Source organism: Cyanistes caeruleus, chromosome 3 (genome assembly GCF_971803275.1).
Source record: "Cyanistes caeruleus chromosome 3, bCyaCae1.hap1.1, whole genome shotgun sequence".
NCBI lineage: Eukaryota > Metazoa > Chordata > Aves > Passeriformes > Paridae > Cyanistes > Cyanistes caeruleus.
Window position 1 is genome coordinate 81,350,722 of NC_141703.1, and position 13,041 is coordinate 81,363,762.

The 13,041-nt window shown below is 45.3% G+C and overlaps 1 protein-coding gene across 5 annotated transcripts in view; it reads right to left on the reverse strand.

Moving 5' to 3' along the window:
- Positions 1 to 13,041, reverse strand: part of RAB30 (RAB30, member RAS oncogene family) — a 49,008-nt gene that overhangs the window by 9,961 nt on the left and 26,006 nt on the right. The window contains exon 1 of one of the 5 annotated variants that reach the window (XM_086882204.1): positions 2,516 to 2,534. The exons of 1 other annotated variant lie outside the window; for it this stretch is intronic. The gene's annotated coding sequence lies outside the window, so the exon portion shown is untranslated. Of the gene's footprint in view, positions 1 to 472; positions 1,404 to 2,515; positions 2,535 to 13,041 lie in introns of those variants that run through there. 3 more of the 5 variants (XM_023921389.2, XM_086882202.1, XM_086882203.1) reach the window with 3 other exon arrangements.

Below are 13,041 nucleotides of genomic sequence, written 5' to 3' on the forward strand. Positions count from 1 at the left end.
CAGCATGGACATTGCCACATTGTCTGAGGGGATCACATAACTGACCTCTGTCAGGGAAATATCCCAAATCCCACCATGAGCTCCTCCAGGAGCGCACTGGGTGCACACAGAGCAGGGCTTGGGTACACATCAGGGCAGAACAGATAGGGGACTTCATTTTAAAACAAGAGCAGCACTGCTTGCCTTACAAAGAGAAAGAGCTCACATGCTTAAAGTGAAAAGTGGGGTACTAGTTTAGCTGAAGTACGAGAGGTGTTTAGAAGAGAAAAAATAATAGATGCTATTAGAAATATTACTACACTGATAACTTTTTTTTTAGTTTTGTGAGGAATCTTTAGATTGCTCAAATGGGAAGTGAACAGAGAGGAGCTTAGGAATTATCCAGCACACTCTATGCCCCAAACCCAAGCTCCTTGGCAGGAAGAAGAGACATATTTCAGCAATGTCACAGGAGATGGGCAGGGTTGCCTACATGGGGGAAGATCCACAAGGCTTCCTACACCACTCACGGCACAGCAAGGACCACACACACAACTCAGAGCTGAGCTGCTGACAAATGCATTTGCTGCAGCTGATCAAGTCATGAAGGACGAGCATCTACACCTGCATCTCCAGTGCTCCCAAGGGTGCTGCCAACACTGGGCCCAGAAAAGGAGGTCTGTAACCTCCAAGGAAAGCAACAACAGCCAGAAAAGATTCAGCTGGAGATTTTAGGCAGAAAGAAAAACCCAAAGACAAGGAAGCAAAGGACAGTGTGCAAATCCAGCTATGTCCAGGAGGATCAAGGTATTACACACAGCATCAAAGACCCATCCTCAAGATATCAAAAAAGAGACAGATTTACATGCCATCAATTCAGATACCGTGTAAGGCAAAACCAAAACATCAGTGCCTAACCCCCCAGTACCTACAAATTAGGTAAAGAATGAGGTGATAGAACCAAAGATGGTAAGTGTAGCAGAAGTATGGGGCAGATAGGCGGGGAATAGGGGGAGAAAGGTATTATGAAAGTGCTATCCTCAGTAAATCCCCAGATTGCTTAGAGGATTTTTACAGAGCTGATGAAGGGAGCAAATGCAGCCTGGGTGAAACCAGCTTCTTTTGCTCAGTCCAAAGTCAGTGCTGTCTCCCACTGCCTCCAAAGGTCCTTCCTTTGGAGGGTTCATTGCAACACCCACCAGAAGGCTCCAGCTACAGACTCCAGTCTCACCAAACAGCTGTGATAGGCTTATAGTCAAACAATCGGAGGATACAAGATAAAGCTGAGACAGTCTGTTTCTGCCTGGCAGGAAACCTTGAAACAGCTCTCCAAGCACCACCAAGAGTCTGGTGGACCTGAGGGCAAAAGAGGTAGAAGACTGACTCAGCTGCTTCACATCTATGTGGTCCTTGGCCTTTCCAACAGCCTAAAAAAAGGGTAACCACACCAATTAGTGACTAATGAGCTACATCACATCAGCAGATGGTTAGTAGGAACACAGCTGAGTCACTGCATTGACGTGTCACTTCACCCTGGTCAGGGACACAGTGCAGCACAGTGCCACCAAAGAGTAGCAGCTGGAGGTGTTCTGAGGATGCTCTGACTTCACTTTGCTCCAACACACAAGTCCTTACAGATCCTTCCTCTCTTAGTAGAATGAAAGAGTGGGACCTTAAAAAACAGCCCCAAAAAAGAGCCCTTTTTTATTTTCTGAGGTTTTTACTTTGTGTCATTGTTTCATATCTCCGTGACTGGCTTTCCCAGGGTGGGACTGGATAACAAAAGCAGTATTAAACACACGTTGACAGTGCTCCTAAACGAAGATTAAATGTTAACCTAAGGTTTCAAGGTTTCACACTAGCTTCTGCCATGTAGAAAAACGTGACCATCCACCAAAAGCTATTTCAAGACTAATGATACTCACGCAGCACTGCATAATTATTCCTGGGATTCTTCATACCCCAGAGGGTATGCTCCACCCAGAGAGATTTCAGTTCCATTACTTACACCCTAAACAATCCAAAATTCAAATTTATCTTCTTAGGAAGCTTAAAAATAAACTTTCTCTGCAGATCTTTGAGGTCAGAAATACTAAATGGCTCAGACATACCCTAGAGTTATGTCTGATCTCCTTCATTAGGCTCTAGGACTAATCATATGTGATAATGACCCCAAACGGGAACTGAAAGATGAGCCAAGACCATAAAACAAACCCTGCAATGATGAGATTGAATGCCAGAACTGAAGAGATAAGAGAAGTCAGGGCATGGGAAGGGAGAAGGCAAAGGAAGCAGCAAGGAAGAGTGAGCAGTGCTTTGTGAGGCAGAGTGGGCAGGTGAAGCTGACCCTTGCTGCCCAATCACCCCAGCTGGGGTTCCTCCCTCATCTGGACACACAAACAGTGCACTGGCCACGTTATGAAATCCTCTCCTCCTGCACGCCAAGCCTTGCAGCCAAGTGACCTTTGCTGCTGACTCAGGCTCACACTACCCTCCCCTCTCCCCAGAGATGTGTCTCAACCTCTACCCCACTTACCACAGCTGGGGAATGTGCATCTCAGCAGTACAGCTCATTGAATTATATGCTTAAAAAAAAGCCAAAACAAATGCAGAGCACAACTTCTCTACTTGTTTTTTGTTTTCTTGGGTGTTTTGGTGTGGGTTTTTTCTTCCCCTCTCTTTTCTTGTGTTTGCAGGTGCAAGGCTCTGCCTCGCATCCCTGCAGTTGTTTAAAATGTTCAGGAGGCAGCTGCCTGTCCCACCCCTGGAGGAGACAAGACCCAGCAGTGAGGGCAGAAGATGGGATGCCAGCCCATGCCTCAGCCACCCCTCCCCACATTCATTTACATCACAAACACTACAGCACAGAGACATGCCCTGTCATGAGATGAAGCAGGAGTGGAGTCCAAGTCTGGCAGCAGGGCAGAAAATTTGGTTTCACAGCTGTTTTTCCCCCAGGCAGTTTATGCAGCTGGCATCCCAACCAGCCTCTGTGGGCTGCTCCTGCCAGCCTCACACAGGATCAGTTTTGTGGGGTTTTATTTCATTTGTGTCACCTCTCTGCTTCATCACATGACCCCACACACGGTCACTCTGGACAGAACAAGAGGCCAGGAGGGATAAATCGAAGCAGAGTGACCACCTGGAGAGGTGGTCCATCCATGGGAATGCAGCTGAAGGACAGCAGGACATGTTTTAGACTTAGCTAGTTTCCATGGATTCATAGAATCATTAAGGTTGGAAAAGATCTCCAAGATCATCAAGTTCAGCACTGCCAAGTCCACCACTAAAGCATTTCCCTGACACATCTACACATTTTCCAGATGCTTTCAGGGATGGTGACTCCACCACTTCCCTAGGCAGCCTGTTCCAGTGCTTCATCGCCCTTTTAGTGAAGAACTTTTTCCTAATACCCAATCTAATTCTCCCCTGATGCAACTTGATGCTTCCTCTCATCCTATTGCTTTTCACAGGAAAGAGGAGACTGACCCCTGCTTCACTACAGCCTCCTTTCAGGCAGTTGTAGAATGAGAAGGTCCCCCTGAGCCTCCTTTTCTCCAGGCTCAACACCCTCAGCCACTCCAGACTTGTGCTCCAGACCCCTCATCAGTTCCATTGCCCTTCTCAGGACACACTCCAGAACCTCAGTGTTTCTCTGTTTGGGCAAGACAGTGTAATAAATGCTCTCAATAGTCTTCAGTTATTAAATCCAATTCAACCAAAAGACTGGCAAGAGCCGCCCAAACCAAAAGCAGAGGGACCAGGGACTTTCACCTCTCCTTCTCTCCCCCAGGCTTGTACAAACAAGTTCCTGCTCCCATGGAGACACCTGAAAAGGGAATGCAGAAGCCGTGGGCTGCTTTTCCCATGCTCACGTTCAGCTGCTGTTGACCAGCACCCCCAGGTTCTTTTCCACCTGGCAGCTTCCCAGACACTCTGCCCCCTGTCTGTGATGCTGCCTGGGGTTGCTGTGATCCAAGTGCAGGATCCAGCACTTTGCCTTGTTGTCAGAGGTTCAGATCCAGCTTGGCCTCAGATCCAGCCTGCCCAGATCCCTCTGGAGAGCCTTCCTGCCATGCAGCAGATCAACACTCTCACTCTACTTGATGTGATCCACCTGACTGCCACCAGCCACCTGACTGAGGGTGCCCTTGATCCCCTCTCCAGGTCATTGATAAAGACATTAAGCAGGAGTGTCCCCAAAGCTGAGCCCTCGGGAACACCACTAGGGACCAGGTAGATGTAACTGCACTCACCACCTCTCTCTGGGCTCAGCCATCCAGACAGTTTCCTACCCTAGTAAAGAGCTAGATGAAAAACAAAACACAACAAAAAACAAACTATCCACAGCTGCAAAGGTTTCTCTCCATGTAAGAATTAAGACCAAAACCATATCAAGACAGGAATGCTGATAATTTGCACCTCAACTCTATCCCAAAAAATCCCATCACAACCTAGTGCAATAATTAGACACAGAGAAGGATCTGCAGCCTTTTCACCTGCTGGATCTAACCAGTAGGCCAGGGCAGGTTTTGATGTATTTATGCAGCTCTTAATAAACAACTATTTTCTGGTTTTCATCATCCAACAGCTATAAACAAAAATAAATTTACCCAAACATCTCAAGTTCAAACAGCAGCAGTTACATATACAGATATTACAATGATTGCATACGCCATACGAGCCACAAAATTCAAAGCTAAGGCTAATATTTCAAGCAGAAAATTATTCCTTGCAGGCCAGAAAATTGCAGGGAGTTCAGGTTTGGACATGCTGCTGCATTACGTAACTCAGGATAAAATAATTTCATTTCCAAAGCACCTGCCAACCCAAGCAGGCTCCTGCACTCAGCAAGCATAAGCCCAGCTCATGTCCCTCTGCAAATGAGCAGGCTGGACTTCCCTCTGCTTCCTTGCCCACTTTCCTCACTCCTCATCTCTACGGGATTTAATTTCACTTCCACTCACACATTTCTTCCATAGAAAAATTAAGAGGAACTTAATTCCCAGGAAAGTCTGGATCATGCTGAGGGTGCTGATCATGCTCTGTGCTGATGGTAGCAAAACCACAAGTACATGGGATGCATGCTCTTGGCATGGTGCAACACTTAAACTCCAGCAGTGTCTTTTCCAAAATCAAGGGATAAAGATTTATTGTAGGCACTTGGGGTTGCAGAGCTTGACATCTCTCAACTCCCACCACACTTGCCATTGCAGGTGAGCTAAATCCAGTTGCCTGTGGACTGGGAACCCTAAACATACCTCTTCAAGGAAGGGAGAAGCTCCCAACAGCGCTCAAATCCATCCAACGCTTCCAGGAGGTATCAAGCAACTATGCACACAGTGCAGGGAGGCATGGGCTTCCCCATGTAAGGCAGGCCCAGCAACATTGGCTGATGAGCTGCTGATCACTCAAAAGTCTAGACACATTTTTAAAAGTGCTCCTGAAAAAAAGCAGGCTATGAAAACCTCAGCCCTACCCTATATGGAGATTCACACTCCTCAACACGTCACTCAGGATATTTCTCAAGCAAGCTGACATGTATCAGACGCATGTTTTGTCCCACGGAAATATTTCTATAAATAAAAGGAAAGCTGAAGGGGTTTTGGATCAATGAACCATAGAGAGCACACAGGCCTTCCCCTTACCTCTTTTGCCACCATGGAAAATTTACAGCTCACTGAACTACTCTGCTCAGGTCATGGCTCACACATGAGTTGGCCTCCAGGAGCTTGTGCAGGTCCTACAGAGGAACCCACTGACCAGCAATTACAGCTGCTTTGCCACAGAACAAGCAGGTAAATCCAGCACCAAAATCATTCCAAAGAAGAGCCTGGAGCCAGAGCTCCAGAGAACAGGATGCTGTGCTTGGTGCTCCCACCTAACACAAGACACGGCTGGACGTCAGAGGTAACTGCCTGCAGACTGCCCTCTCCATCTGCCCGCTTGGCTTAACACTAAAGCTTACAGATCTCACACTCAGGAACAATCTTTGGATTGCCACATATTCCAGGCATCCCCTGGTGGTCAAAAGGCTTTGTGTCCAGGCTCTCCACTTCTGAGTGAAGTCTTCTGGGAGAGCTTTGCTACTACTGGTGTCAAAAGCAGCATTAACACACATCATTAATCCTTTTGGGTTGGATGGTGGAAAGATGCGTTTGTGTTGGACACATCCTTGTGGATCTCAGTGCCACCAGAGACCCTTCGGGAGAGATCAGGCAACTCACAGCTTGCCTGGTGCAGTGTCCTCATCTGACTTTGTCACCTCCTGGAGGGAGAGGAGACTCAGAGACATTTGTGCACGTCAGCACTGGGAACAGCCACGGAAGTGCTGAATGTCCCATGCAGACAGCAAGTTATATTCCATCACACACATCTGAGGATTGAACTGTTAAACACTAATAATTCTCCTCGCACAGATAAACTGATCAGATTTCTGTTTTATGTAGGAATAATGAGGTACACGCAGTAGTTGCAAAATGATAAATAGAAAATTAATTTGTTTAGGATTAAAAAAAAGCTGCTGACATGCACAGCCACGATGCCTTAATGGTGTCTGACCAAACCACACACTAGAACCCCTGGGATACACACCATCTTTGGAAGCCTGACAACAGCCTGACACTCCATTTACTGGCAGAATCTGGGTTTTCACTGCAAAAAAAGTTGATGCAATAGTAACACATGCTGTTACAAACATCTTTTGAGACGCCTGGAGATGGGGATGATACTGCATGCTCAAAACAACACTTGGTTGGTCTTGGCTACATTTTAGCACATCCTGCGACCACCAAGCTGTACACTCTGCAGCAACATGTTCTTGTGTGTTGAAGCAGTTACAGCCAGCACAGCAGACAGCCTGACTTCCAAGAAAGAACTGCATTGCCATAAATCTAGCCAAAAAAATGCTGTTTCATCCAATCAAAAACAACAGCCCCTCCCCAAATGGGAAAAAAAAACAAACAAAAAACAATGAAATTATTTTTTAAACTACAGCCAAGCGGTAACTGAAGCATACCCTGCATGGAAAAGCCAGGAAAGCTTACTAAGTAGTCCGGCTCTCTAGCTGAAATAAAGCTCCACACCAAGACCTGACCCACTAAAACGGGGAAACCCATCAGCAACTTATGTGAGATTTTGTGTCTTTAGAAACCAGGTGCAGGCTGAAGCCCAGGTGTCTCCCACGAGGTTTCTGGGGACAGTGCAACTGCAAACAGTGAGGTGCAGGCTGCCCACCTCACAAGGAGGCAAAGCCAGTGGAGAAAATAAATCCTTTGTTTAGAATAAAGGCTTGTACATGTCAAATATGTAAAAAGCAAAGGAGTCTCCTGATTAATGCATTAGTTTGCTGGGCTGGCAGGGGTTTGAGTGGCATCATGATCATACGTGGAAAAGTTTTGAAACTGGGTGACAAGGTTCTGCTAAAAACTTGGAAGATTAGACAGCTTGACACCATCATTTTTGCAAATATACAAGAAAAGCTATCATAACTAAAGAATTTCAATAAAGTATTTACAGGAACATCGTGACTCAAATGAGGTTCCAAGTGCAGAATTAGCACAAGTGTAACTATGCCATTTAGCAGTGACATAATCATAAATGTATTGTGAAATATGAATGTGTGCCTTAGACACACTTTCCTAACCCAGACTATCCAAGAAAATTTTCTTGAGTTTTAACTGCAGTGACGTATCTTACTGCTGTTGACCATAGTGCTTTCATCGTGTCAGAGTCTGTGGTATGACCAAAACAAAGAAAAAACTAATAAGGTTTTATTTAGCAAGAATGGTTTCTAATTGTAAAAAAAGGCCATTATTTCCATCTCTTCACTTCTGCTTAAGTAAGCTTGTGATTTACTGGCATTCATATCACCTCTCCATCAAACCTATTAGAAGTAATAAGTAATTAAACCTCAGCTAATTGCACTTTCAGGTGTCTGAGGTCTGAGCTGTGCTTGGTACCTCACAGCTTGGGCTGTGGGCTCCATGCAGCCCCGTGCACCATGGTCTTCTGCCATGTCATGTCGATGCCATGCCATCGGTGAAGGCCAGGCTGTGCCAAATCAACAGTGTCCTGAAGGAGCAATCAAAAAGCTAAAACAAAAAAATATGCTTTTGGCTCAGTACAGATATATCATACCTGAAGTCTAAATATAGAATATATAAATATATTCCAAAATATATTTTTATATATGAAGTAATACACATTTAAATATATAAAATATATATTATAAATATGTAATTTAAACATTGTAATAGTAATAAATTAGCAATACCAGCAGCAGAGGAAGAGAAATATAAGAAAGATAAAAATCACAGATCCCTACAATAGCTTGGGTTGGAAGGGATCTGTGAAAATCATCCCTGGAAGTGTTTGAGGCCAGATTGCATGAGACTCTGAGTAATCTGATCCAGAGGAAGGTTCAGGTGACAGGGGAGATGGAGCCAGATGATCTTTAAGGTCCCTTCCAATCTAAACCGTTGTAGGATTCTAAAATAACATTTCATTTAGAGAAGCTCAACCCCTAACCCAGCTCCTCTCATACATTTTGTTACTGCGTGAAGTACAGTGAAGCACCCGTCCCAAGACAATTGCTTAAAGGAACTTTACCCAGGAACAAGCACAAAATTATCAGGGTGATAATTTGCACAGTTCAAGCAACCCATCTTCAGTCAGTCATTTGCAGTTGGGTTACAGGGGCAGCTTCTTCCTCGTGACTCAAGAAGGTGGCTGTCACTCCCAGGCAAAGCTTTCAGGCATGCCCCCTAATTCAAGGGCAACCTGCTACTCCAGAGGTGGATTGTTATGAGAAATGAGTTGTTTGTTGTGGTTATTTTTCAACTTACATGAAGAAATAAAGAAGAGACCCTGTGTTTCAGCTGGAGGCTTGCATGCAAGCACACATGCAACATCATATGTGAGCCACATGTCAGCTGTGCATCACACCTGGGCCACCACAATACAAAAGACAGCACTTTGCCACAGCACGTTTGCATTTTGGAAGGATTTCTGCCTCTGTTATGCCTTTTAATGGAAGATTTCTTCTCTAGAAGTGACAGCATTTCTGAAAATGAAGTGATAGGATAGAAGGAATAAAATACAGTTGAGTGTTACAGGCTTTTGCCTCCAAGGATGAGCTTGGAATCCCAAACCAGAGAGCAGGTCCTCTCTGCCACTAAAGTCAAGTTTGTGGTGATAAGTTCTGACCTATTCCTAGGCTGATTATTGCCCCAGTGGTCCTCAATTCACCACCTCCTGTTTCCAGATGGGAAGCACTTATTACCTGTACCAGGCACGCTCATGCACACAATGCTTCAGCTTCCTAGTGGAACTACACTATCAGCTCAAGCATTGTATGTGCCCTCTAAGAAGTTCTCCCCTCTTAAAATGGTTTAATCTGATGGAAACCCCTCAGCTGGGATCAGCCATCTCAGTGACAGTAGCAAGTGACTGATCTGGCAGGGAATATTCCTTGCATTTCTGCAAAGCAACACTGCGGTACAGCTTTAACTGTGGGTATCTGCCAGAGCAGCAGATGTTTCACAAAAACAAATTGTTCAGAGAGGGAAGAAAGTGGAAACAATAGAGACTTGGGTGTAGCTTCAGGACTGGCTTAAGAAGATGTTTCCAAAGGGAAGGCTTCCAGCCCAGCCTGATCCAGACAGCTGCAGGAGGGATCCAATCCAGATGGGAAGAAAAGCCTGAGGGTGGGGCAGCAGAATTATATTTTACAGCCTGGGTTACAGAATTTAATTTTGTAAAGTATGTTTACTATCTTGAGTATCTCAATAACAGTAACTTCTTATCATGGCTCCCGAGTAAGATTTTTACAAAGATATCACGGGTCTCTTCAGAAGGTAAGGAACAATATTCATGTTTTGCTTACATTTTAGCTCACATGCTAATACATAGCCTATTTTCAGTTCTCCTTATAGTTTCAGGAGGTTACAGGACTTCTTATTTACCGTAAACCACTGCAAATGTACAGTTAATCTTCTATGGCAGATATCTGCTGTTAAAAGCTCATGTCAGCTTTGGACCAGCTGCAATTCAAGAAACTGCAGGGGGTAAATTTGGCACTAAAACAAATCCTTAAACACAAAAAGGCAGCTCTTTAGCAGAAGCTTTCTGCTCCAGGCCTCCTGCCACTGCAGGGACATTAGTCAAACAGCTCACCTAGAAGTACAAAATCTGAAAACATTATTTTCAAAAATTGTGTTCCAGGGTCGCTGAGATTTATCGCTTCGAGCTGATGCAGCACGTGGTACCTTGAGGACTAAGCAGGCAGGGCCCCACAAAACCAAGCATCACGTGTGCATGCACACACACATTGAAAGATGGCATTGGCCACAGCAGCTCTCCAGCCCAGATAAATCATGTCTCCACCTCTGCACACCTCTATACCCAGCTAAGCTACTCCCCATCTCGAGACACATGGTTAATAAATTATTGCAGAGATCTGCAGAGAAAGATTTGCATTTGGAGAGAAGGTGAAGGCACAGCCTCAGCTTCTGCTGCACCAATATTCACCCCTTTGATGCCATCAGTGACCAGCAAGACATAGCCCAAGGTGTCCCAAAGAATGGTGCTTTTGTTCAAAAATATGTTCCCGTCTCTCAGGGCTCTTCCAGTACAGACATTGCCGTATTATAGATAATAGCACATAAAAAGATTTATTTTTTTTTCCTGTACCATTACTATGTCCTGGCAGCAGCCCTCTGAAGTTTTTGTCCCCCCTTGGGACTAAGATTAAGAAACAGAAAGTTACTTCCTCTTGCTTACTTAAAGCAAGCATCAGCCAGAGTCCTTCATAGACACTGATGTTGGTGCTGCCACAGGAACCTTCACACTCACAGCTCCCTGGTCATGGGGACACAACTTCGCACGTCAGCACCATGTTTGTGAACACCTCTTTTTATTCCTTAGCAACAGAGCAACTTTTGGGGTTGAGCCTTGAGTTTGTGAGGTTGGTTTTTTCTTGTGTTGAATGTATATTTGGCACCCTGAGGAAATTCCTAAATAGAAGATAGCAATTTTTAAAAGAGAGGATAAATGCTGGCACTCATCTTTGCTGACAGCAACACCACCACCAGGCTCATGGTTAGTGTGAGGTGCTCAGACCTAGAGCCAAGGGAAGCTCTCACGTGGACCAAGCATCAAGAGTCACATCCCTCACACTTTCTGCCTTTGCAAAACCTTGCCCTGGCATAAGAACAGGGAAAGATTTATTGGCTCATGAAGTCTCTAAGCCATTTGTATCCTGTGTAAACCAACATCTCCAAGGTTCTGAAGCTCATCACTGCTCAGCAGCACTGATGGGTCCCACGGTAATTTTTGTACTATGGGAGACAGTGCTATTGGTGAGTGGTCCTGTCTCAAGGGAGGAAAACTTCAGTACAATACAGCAATTCTGAACTAAGATACTGTCCTTACCATAAATCATGGAAGTATCAATACCCCCTATCTCTCTACAGGTCTTAAATAAAAACATGCAAATTAAATCCTGACTAATTTACATGAGAAAAAGCAAACAACACCTGATGTTTCCCAACTGTTAGTGACATGGCCTTAAAAATGAAAAAAAAAAAAAAAATATAATCATAGGAAGGATAAAGATATCACATGGCTTGGCAGTTTCATCGGTTGTCATGGCAAATGAAAATCCCTGACTCTCCAACTTGCCTGTTTTAGAGGAAAGGAAACAACAAAAATGCCCTTCTTTATGACTGGAAAGGAATATTTTCCTAATAATTGCTCATGAACCCACTGCACGCTATATGTAAACAGCTGCTCCTTCCCAGGGAAAATGTTTGCTGTTTCTTACTGAGCAGCTCTCGGGAATCCAGGCAATTCAGCCCCAGCAGACATTCAGGCGCGGGTAATGAAAATCATGTGCTCTTGGATGTGGTGACTTCTTGCCTGCCAAAGGGAGCCTGAACTAGCTGCAAGGGGGGTCTCAGCTTCATGAGAGCTCTGTCACCAGCTCCCAGGGGAGACTGCCAGCACAGCATGGCCAGGAGAACCTGCCAGAAGTGTGAGCCTCCTCCTCTGCTCCCACACCCAGCATCACCGTGCTATTTCTTGCCACATGCCCAGCAACAGGTGTGTTTTCCTGTGTTCTCAAAGCAAGCCAGAACCATGGATGTTTGTGTGAGTTTTAATCTGCCAGACAGGTAACAGCTGTAAAGACACCTCAGTGCTCCCACCCAGGAAATCCAAAGCACCTTGCACCCTGCCTGCATGACCAGCAGTAGATTTTGTAAATATAGGGAGATAATTTGGCTGTAACTTCAAAAGCAGGTCCCAGGAGAGCCTGCTCCTTCCAGTCACACTGCCTTTTGGTTCTGGCTGCATGCTAAAAATCTGGGAAGCTGAGGGTATCTCCACAGCAAATTTACGGCACTCACTTCACTACCAGGTTTTAGTTCATCAGTTTTTCTCCAGCCCTTCCCCTCCTGCAAATCACTCTCCACTCCTGGGCTTCAGTGCAACACTCTTGTCTAAAAGGAACAGCAGGACCCTAAGGAATAATGTTTATTGTACAGTGTGGTAAGCAGTGCTCCTCCGTGGGTTAGGTTTTTTCCCAACACCCCCATCCACTGTGATTGCTTGGGAGGAGCAGAAGTTGCACCACCACAGATGGGCAGCTGGCTGGAAAGCAGCCCCTTCTCTAAGGAAAGCCATGAACTCTTTCCCTTATTTTTCTGAAAAGCAGCTGTGTACCAAACTGCACCACTGCACTCCAACACTGGCTGTGTATGTACACCCAGGGCCACATTCCAAAGTCCCCAGCCTCAGCGGGTTTGCACTGCAGAACCTTCATCGCAACAGCAAAACCATGCTCCTGCACAAACCTCATCCATAATCAGGGATGCCCATACAGATTAGCTAATGGTAATGAGATAACACGTGGATAACTAATTTGGATCCGTTATCTTTTGGATATGAGGCAGAAGGAAGGCAAATCATCACTGTCCTTCCTCCATGGCCAGGCAGTGCCTGCAGGACTGCAGGTGAGACACCCACCTTCATCTACAGGCTGCAAGTACCAAAACGAGGTCA